Here is a 10,058-nt window from a genome sequence, read left to right as displayed (position 1 = left end):
TGCCATGTTACCCTGCTCCAAGTCACAAAACTATGGGTTTCCCAGTTGGTTGAAAAATTACCAAAACTCCCCCTTAAACTATATTAACAGCAATAAATGTGTGACTACTGTCCTTCATAACCTTCCATTCTGGAACTAAGTAAACCTTCCATTAAAAGGGACATCTGAAAACTTCTAAGGGAAACAAAGGTCAAGTTCAACATCTCCCAAATAAACAGGAAGACAAAAATTTTTCTACAATATTATGCCCTCAGCCTACCTGGGGCTCCACTACTGAGAAGACTGACTTCTCTCTGCAAACACAAATGAACAATGAGCTTCATTTCACATGGGGCAGAAGAAGCTACTGAATGTGGCCCAGGCTATGGAAAATGTCACCTGGACCCACAGTGGTTCTTGTGGAGGACAATTAATGCTTGGACCCCCTCTTCCTCATTTCTAGAAGCCCGATCAATCAGGGATTGGAGGAACCTAGGAACACATCTACTGAACTTGGCCCAGTGTTTCAGGACTTCAATCCTGCTGGTTTCAGCATAGGCCCTTGGGCCCCACAGGAACTCGTAGCAAACAGTACCTGGCAGTACTCCAAGTACTGCTCCTGCACAAAATCTTCAGTGATGAGCTTCCTGGGATTCCCATAGAAGTAGTGCTCCCTCCCAGCATAAACCCCCATCATACTCAGCCCTTCCCAGAAAACCTGTTCAGAGGCACAGTTGCCTTCCACAATGATGATACTCAGGGTGATGATCAGCAGGCCCGTCTTGGGCATGCCCTGCTTATCACTAAGCAACCCATCATATGTAAGCCCCAGGGAAGTGACAAGGATATAGGAGTGGCTGGAGGGGTCCACTTCCCTCATTTCAATGCCAAAGACCAGATGCAAGCAATCACAGGCTCTGCTGAAGACTGCAGGGAAGTAATCCTGGTGACTTCTCCTGACATAATCTAGCATCTCTGCCTTGGTGATTGGCTCCTTCATTTGATACTTGAGGAGCAGGAATGGCACCAAGGATATTGCTTCTCGCATTAAGGACTCAGGGCTTACCAGCCTGCTCCGGGGGACCAGACCTTCCCCTCCATGGCTTCTGGAGCCCTGGTTGAATTGGCTCCCTGGACTGGATACCAAGCCAGTGGGGGGACAGGTGGCTCTCTGAGGACTCTGGGGACAACACAGTGTCCCAGCAGGAGGCACATCTCTTGGAGTGACTGGTATCAGAAGAGTAGAGGAGAAACAGGGGTTACCAGTAGCCCCCTCCTCCTCAGCCACAGGGTCCTGCGCATCCACTAGGCCCGGGGCCTCTCTTTGGGCCTGAGCATTACCCTCCAGCTTAGGTTGCTGGCTCTTTTGACCATGAGGCATCATGACTTTCCTTGAGGATAGCAAGCAGGAGGGTGGGCAGGAGCTTGGGGATGGGGACTTACAGGCCTGGAGGAGAGAAGGAGCATGTGATTGTCCTCACTGAGAACTGCACTGTGGAGGAGTGCATTTTAAATGAGGAGGTATTAAGTTGGTATATTAGAGATACCCAATACTTTCCTGTGTCTCCACAAATCTGAAACAAAACACAAAAATCAGTAGCATTTCTGTACACAATGAACAGTCTGAGAAAGAAATCAGGAAAATAATACCATTCTCAATAGCTTCAAAAAATTAAAATACCTAGGAATAAATTTAATGAAGGAGGTCAGAAACCTATACAATGAAAGTTATAAATCACTAAAAAGAATGAAGACAATAGAAGATGGAAGGACATCCATCCCATGCTCATGGATGGGCAGAATCAATATTGTGAAAATAGTTATGCTATCAAAAGCAATCTATATTTTCAATGCAGTTCCTATCAAAATTTCAATGACATTCTTCACCAAGACAGAAAAGTTAATCCTAGAGTTCATATGAAACCATGAAAGACCTTGAATAGCCAAAACAATCCTGAACCAAAAGAGCAATTCTGGGGGTATCACAATACTGGACTTCAAACTATACTACAGAGCCATAGTAATGAAAACAGCATGGTACTGGCACAAAAACAGACATGAAGACCAATGGAATAGAATAGAAGACCCTGACACAAGCCCAAAATATGAGGTGGAGAAAAGATAGCATCTTCAACAAATGGGGCTGGGAAAACTGGATTTCCACCTGCAGAAAATTAAAACTAGATCCAGTCTCTCCCTTTGTACTAGTACAAACTCAAAGTGGGTTAAAGATCTTAATGTAAGGTCTGAAATGGTGAAATTAATCCAGAAAAAAATAGGGAACACACTGGGCCACAGAGGCATAGGTAATAATTTTATGAATTGAACTCCAATGGCTCAGCAATTAAGAGAAAGAATTGACAAATGAGACTGCATGACACTATAAAGCTTCTGCATAGCAAAGGAAATGGTCACCAGACTCAAGAGACAGTCCACAGAATGAGAGAAAATCTTTGCCAGGTATACATCTGACACAGGATTAATAAGTAGAATATACAGGGGGCTCAAGAAGCTAACCCCACAAAGAATCAACAAACCACTGAATAAATGAGCAAATAAACTGAACAGACAGTTCTCAAAAGAAGTACAAATGGCCAAGAAATACAGGAAGAAATGCTTCACATCCCTGACCATAAAGGAAATGCAAATCAAACTGACATTGAGATTTCACCTCACTCCAGTCAGAATAGCTATCATCAACAAGACAAACAACAACAAATGCTGGTGAGGATATGGGGGAAAGGAACACTCATACACTGTTCGTGGGAATATAAATTGGTGTAACTGCTATGGAAAGCAGTATGGAGGTTCCTCAAAAGCCTAAAAATAGAACTACAATAGGATCTAGTGACATATACTCCTGGACATATACCCAAAGGAATGTACGCCAGGATATGACAGAGCCACTTGCACACTCATGTTTATTGCAGCACTGTTCACAATAGCTAAGCTCTGGAGACAGCCAATATGCCCCACAACTGATGACTGGATTAAGATAATGTGGTATATATACACAATGGAGTATTATTCAGCCATAAGGAAGAGTGAAATTATGTTGTTTGCAGGAAAATGGATGGAACTGAAAATTATCATGTTAAGAGAAGTAAACCAGGCTAAAAAGGTCAAAGGTCACATGTTTTCTCTCATATGTGGAAGCTAGACCCACAAGTTAGATGTCCACATAAGTACATATATGATCTTTTATACATATAGAGAGAGAGTGAGTGAGAGAGAGAACATGATTTTATTAGTGGGTCTGCCTGAGGGCATTATGAGAGGCAGGAGAGGAAAAGAGAATGTTAGAAAGTGAAAAATATTGAAACACTGCATCTGTGTATGAAGATACACAGATATTATAATACAATGCTCTGTAAACTGCTGAATAACAGGGGAGAATGGTGATAGAGAAAGAATAAGTAACGGGGGGTTAGCCTAATTAAAGCAGAATACATACATGTCTGAAATGCCAAGATGAAACCCCCTTTGGACTATCAATAAAAAAAAAGGACAGGTAGGTAAATCAGGTCTTTTCCAGTGGTAGGTACCACTGGGAGGGATAAGGGCTTAAGAAAAGGGTGAAGGAGGGTGAATATGGTGGATGTATTTTGTATTCATATATGAAATAGAAGAATGAAACCTGTTGAAATTGTTCTAAGAAGGAGGGAGGAGAAATGAGGGAAAACAATGGAGGGGATAAATCTAATTAAGATGTATTGTAAGCACATATGTAAATATCACAATGTATCTCTTGTACAACTATTACATGTTAATAAAAATTAATTTCAAAAAACCCTCAGGTACCTGGCTCTAGACAAAGCCTGGTGATGTGAAAAAGCAATGGAGGGAAATAGTAAACAATAAACAGAGAACAGGGGAAACTCAGAAATACTGAGCTTCAGATTTATAAAAGACCCTAGCATGGAGAAGTAAGTAAAATGTAGGAAACAGGAGAAGTTTCACACACACACACACACACACACACACAATGGGACTGCAATCAAAAGAGAAAAGGAACCCCTCCTTGGGAGACCCCATGGGTGCACATGTTGAGTAAAAACAGCTGGCACTCTGCACAAAATAATCTTTAAGATAGGAGATCTGAGTCTCACATAACAAGCAGACACCAAAGAAAGGATTCCACACTACACACACATACACACACACACACACACACACACACACACACACACACACTGGGTAAGCAAACAAGCACCCCAAGAACACATGTGGAATCATGAAACTAGTTGAGACTGCAACTCAAGTTGGCAAACACACACCAGAGCTGCCACACTGGGAGTGACACAAAATTGTACTGCCACCATGAGCCTCAGGTGCAACCTGGTGCAAGTTGGGTGGTGAGTGAGTTGGGAATTGGTGCAAACCTTAACAATGTGCGGATTATGAGAGTGGAGAGCAAGTTTGGAGTCAGCAGGAGCCTGAACAACATAGGAATACCCATGACTCCAGTGGGAACTGAGCCTAAAGTCAACATGACTAAGGATTGAGCCTGGAACAAACTTGGAGGTTGGGAGCTGCCAGACACTAGGAACCAGAAAGGGAACCATGCCCAACTTGCAAAAATCATTTTCTGTCTTCTTGCTGTGCTGGGGATCTGGGTCAGTGCTGGGTGGTACTCTGCCAATGAGCTACATCTCCAAACCTGATAACACTCATGGGGTGTGTCAAGGAGGAAGAAACATTGACTGTTTTCTTTATTTATTTTTGCAATTGTTAGAGTGTTTTATGTTCTTTTCTGTTTTGCCTTTCTCTGTACATACTTTAGTGTGCTATCTCTCACTATCATTTCTAATAACTTCACACCATATACTTTTCTCCTCTTTCATAATTTGATTCTTCTTTTCCTAATCCCTCTTGTTTCTATTACTTAATTACTAATCCCTACACCATTAAAATTTTAAGCTCCTAGTGTATCCTACAAGTATACTAGTGCTTTTCCTTCATAACCTTAATGGGGGAAATGGTTGATATTTAAAATTGCTTTTACTACACTTAAATATCTGGTTTGGGTTTGAATTTTTAATTTTGTTATTGCTGTTTTTTCTTTCCTCTGAGTAGACTAAAAGAGATAACCAACTGATCAGATGCTCAAATCACAATGTAGAAACACAATTAATATGAAAAAGCAAGGCAATATGATTCCTCCAAAAGTTCATAACTGTGTATTAACTAAAGGCAAAGATACTGAAATGGAAGAAATGTCAAAGAATTCAAAAGTTTACTTTTAAGAATCATCAATTACCTCAAACGGAATTCTAACAAACAAATAACTAGGTAAAGAAGTCAATATAAAGACCTGGACAAGAAAGTCAGCAACATGGATGAGCAATTCAGCAAGGAAATTGAGATTCTGAAAAAGAAAAGTATTGGAAAAGAAAAGCTCAATGAATGAAATTTAAAAACACAATAGAAAGCATCACTAGTAGACTATATCAAGCAGAAGAAAGAATACCAGGAATTGAAGATAATATCAAGCAAATATTGCACTCAGACAACAAAGAAGAAAAAAATTAAGCATTACCTTCAAAAACTTTGGGACATGATCAAGGAATCATTGGGATAGAAGGAGTTGAGATCAAACTAAAGACAAAGAAAACCTATTCAATGAAATTAGAGCAGAAAATTTCCAAAATCTTAGGAAATGTATGGACATAAAGTACAGGAAACATTTAGAACCCCATATAGATATGACCAGAAAACAACCAGCCCATACCACACTACAGTTAAAATGCCAAGACTAGAGAACAAAGAAATGATATTGAAAGCTACAAAAAAATTCTGGACTAGGGGTGTTGCTCAAATTTAGTCCACTTATGTAGCAATTGCAAGGCTGAGTTCCAACCCCAGTACTTCTAAAAAAAAAAGGAAAAGAGAAAAATACCAATTTATTTACTCATTTATGAAGAAAAACCCATCACAATTACCTCAGATGTCTCAAAAGAAACCCTAAAAGTCGGGAAGATTTATTTCAAGTTCTGAAAAAAATAACTGCCAGTGAAGATTACTATATCCACCAAAATTATCCTTCAAAACCAATGGAGAAATAAAGACCTTACAACATAAGCAACTAAAGCAATTCACTACCACTAAGCCAGTATGGCAGAAGATATTTTTTAAAAAATACTACAGAAGGAAGGGCAAAACAGCATTTCACTCCGTGAATAAGAATCAGGGTAGCAAAGGAAAGACTATTCTGAAGAAAGAGAGGAAGAGCATCAGGAATCAAGAAAGAGGTGACAAGGAAGCTAAAAACAGAAACCTTTCTTGAAAAAAAGAAAGGTGACAGAGAAAAGTGGAAAACAGTCTGAAACTCCAAACCTGGAGATATAGAGAAAATGGAAGACACTAAAACAAGATAAGCCAGATGGTCTTGATGACAGACTGGCAATGGTAGCCTCTGAATAAGCCTCCACTTCCTGAAAGCCTTTAACCCAGTGCAGGGATCTGGTGAGACAGTGACTACTCCTGTGAGGCAAGCTAGCCTTACAGAAGGAAGACACTTATCTCAGAGAGCTATACAAGGCACATCTTGAGAGAGGGTTATTGTTTGAGACTCTACTCTGGGGATTTGAACAATCATGGGTCAGGTAGTCTTAGTACACTCTGCCACAGTGTGTGAGTAGGAGACAGTCACAGAGGAGGTCATAGAGAGGGAGAGAGACTGACATGGACCCACTGAGAAGTTTAGATAGCGGGGGAACTCTGGCAGCAAGGGCGTGGTGATTGGAGGGCTCCACCCTCCCTGGTGTGGAATAAACCCCATTGCCTGAAGACATTGTGGAAACAGAACACCAAGTTCATGGCTGGCAGACTGCTGGACCTCTGACAGATACCCCATAGCTGTGTGTTTGCTGCAGGTGAATCTGGGAGATTTGAACCAAGGTCTGGTGAATTATATGATTTTCCTAGTGCCCGCCCCCCAGCCCTCCATGCCCGTCCTAACAAAAGGTGAGGAAATGCTGGGCAGGGTCCAAAAGCACTGAGATTGGCTTCAGGAGTTGCTTCCTGGCTGCACATGTTTGCCGCCAGGCAAGACTGAGAGCTCTGAGCTCAGAATCCATAGATCACACAATTACCCTTGGCATCCTCCCTCCCACAGGGTAGTAATATGCTGGACATGGTCTAACAGCACCTAGTCTGGCAGTCGAATGCTTGAGTCCCTCAGTTCTCCTCCACCTGTGCAGAATTCAATGCTCTGTTTGCTGCCCCCACTGTGCAGTGCATTCAGGGCATCTTGTAATCCCTGATAACATTACTTTTCTGAAATCTACTTTATCTCATATAATCCATGATACATGGATTTACTTTTTTTCTTCATATTTAAGGTAGGGTCTTACAGAAAGATATAGTTGGATCATTGTTTTTATCAAATATGTCAATATTTGCTTTTTAATTGGAGGGTTTAAACTAACCTAAGGGTTATGTAATCTCCCGAGGAGAAACCTATATCAAGAAAGGAGAGAAAATAAATAGAAATAGAAGGCACAAAATAAGATGGTAGAACTGAATCTCAATGTACCTGTAATCATAATAAATGGAAATAGAGCAGGGAGAAAGCAGTGAGCTCTCCCTGGACAATGCCCACCCCACCTCACCCCTACTGTGTCACCTTCTCATGCTGTATGTCCCAGCCAACTTCCCTGCACACTACAGCATGCACTGTCGGCATCTGTGATGGAAAAGTCAGGTTATGGAACTTGAAACTGCCTCAAATGTTACCCTGCCCCCACCTCCCCAGCTCAGGGCAAGGACCTTCACAGGCCCATAGATTCCCAGAACACTGCCATCTGGCCAAGCTCACCTGTGAGAAGGGAGGAGGATTGAGTCACATAGACTCCTTGACAGACTCACGGTTAGCAGAACCTTTTGCAAGAATTGAGGTAGTAGAAGGGATATACTTTCTGATCCTTCATGTTCTCTTTATTGAAACCCGCCTCCTTCCTGGTTCTTACTTTTGTTCATTTTCTGGTTTCCTGAGCACAGTGACTGTCAGGTCACAGATGCTCAATGTACCTTAGTTGAGTGAATGAATAAATGAGCAAAATAATTAATTCATAGTGGAGGGAGACCTCTGTCTCCACTGACTTTGTTGCCAAATACAGCGAGTGGATTTCATTCCTTTCTCCATTGGTTAACTACAGAATGTGATACTTATGCTGGCCCAAAGTCAAAATCACAAAACCTGACACATGACTTCCCTTAGAAATGCATGTTTTGAATCATTATTTGGGCTCACAGTGCTGGCAGTAGGGAGGAGGGTTTCTGGCAATAGAGATTGGGAAGATACATTGCCTCTGACTTTGAGCTTCTTTGGTCTGTGAGGAGTGCCCTGTGCAGGGGCTCAGGTTCACCACATCCTCTCTGACTCTATTCTAGGATTGTTGGGGTAATGCCTCCTCTAGTTTTGCTTCCCCAGGTGTTTGGCTACAAAGTCGATAAGGCTGCATGGGTTTCGGCCCACTCTGAGGAATATGAGGAGCTGGAAACAGATGCCTACAATGCCTGAGGGCTAAGACCTGTTGGGAGATCACTCAGGGCTTACTGTCCACAGAGCCATAGCAGGCATCCTTCTCCAAAATCCCACAAGGCAGTCGGCAAGTGGGACTCATTTGTCCCAAATACTAGCTCACTCATCCTTTGGTTGCAAGTCCTTGCAGGGAAATTGCTGGTTCCCTGTTAACCCTCACCCCATACACACCCAGATTCACCACCGGCTTGTTCTCTGACAAGCCAATTTCAAGCCAAAAAAGGCTGCCTGTTTCCATCTCAGCTCTCTTCATTATCCCACAAATTAAAATTGTGGTGAGATAGGCATACTTAAAATGTATCATCTTAACCACTTTTAGGTGTAAAGTTCAGTGCTATTAAATACATTCATTATGTGTAACCATTACCACCATCCATTTCCAGTACCCTTTTCATCTATACCCCCTACCCCCTTCTTCCCATTCTCAGGCAACCACCATTCACTGTGAGTCCCTCACAGAAGTGGAGTCATAGAGTATTTGTCATTTGTGCCTGGCTTATTTCACTAAGCATAATACTTTCACCCGTGTTGAGTTTTCTCCTCACTTTTCTTATTTATTTTTTATTTTATTTTTATTAGCATATGTTAAATTATACATGGTAATGGGTTTCATCATGGCATTTCCATACATACATATAATTTACTTTGATCATAGTTATTCCTCTGTTGTTCTTTCTTATCCCCTTTACCATGTATTCAATCAATTTTACTTTGTACTTTACATTGTACTTTGAACATAGTCATACTCCATAACCCTCTTTTCTCCCAACTGGTTCCCACCCAAATAGTTGCACATTTACATTCATGTCCTTTTTTAGACATAGATTTCACATATAAGAGAAAATATGATATTTGTCTTTCTGGGTCTGGCTTATATCTCTTAACATGATAATCCATACATTTTCCTGAAAATGACATAATTTGGGGTTTTTTTAGAACTGAATAATACTTCTTCGTGTCTGTACATACCACATTTTATTTATTTATTCATCAGTTAGTGGGCACTTAGGTTCCTTTTATAGCTATTTTAAATAGTGCTGCTATAAACATGGGTGTGCAAGTATCTCTATTATATGCTGACTTACATTCCCTCAGATATATGCCCGAGAATAGTACAGCAGGATTATATGGTAATTCTATTTTTAGTTTTATGAGGAACCTCCATATTGCTTTCTATACTGGCTGCACTAATTTACATTCCCATCAACAGTGTATAAATGTTTCTTCATATGCTTACTGGCCATTTGTACTTCTTTTGAGAACTGTCTGCTCAGTTCATTTACACAATTATTAACTGGATTATTAGGAGGTTTTTGTGTATGTGTAGGTTTTTGAGCACTTTATGTATTCTGGTTATTAATCCCTTGTCAGACGAAAACACTAGCAAAGATTTTCTCCCACTCTGTGTGCTGTCTCTTCATTGTGGTAATTATTTCCTTTGCTGTGCAGAAGTTTTTTAATTTGATGCAACCCCATTTGTCAATTCTCAGTCTTGTTTCCTGAACTATTGGAGTCCTATTCAGAACGTCATTAC

The 10,058-nt window shown here is 40.9% G+C and overlaps 1 pseudogene; it reads right to left on the bottom strand.

Moving 5' to 3' along the window:
* LOC141419712 (melanoma-associated antigen 8-like) lies at positions 1–1,534 on the bottom strand (annotated as a pseudogene).
* Between the last annotated feature and the right edge of the window lie 8,524 nt (positions 1,535–10,058).

The sequence above is a fragment of the Castor canadensis genome, chromosome X (genome assembly GCF_047511655.1).
Source record: "Castor canadensis chromosome X, mCasCan1.hap1v2, whole genome shotgun sequence".
Classification (NCBI taxonomy): Eukaryota; Metazoa; Chordata; class Mammalia; order Rodentia; family Castoridae; genus Castor; species Castor canadensis.
The sequence above is the reverse complement of the archived record's forward strand: the minus strand, read 5'-3'. Positions and strand labels throughout refer to the sequence as shown.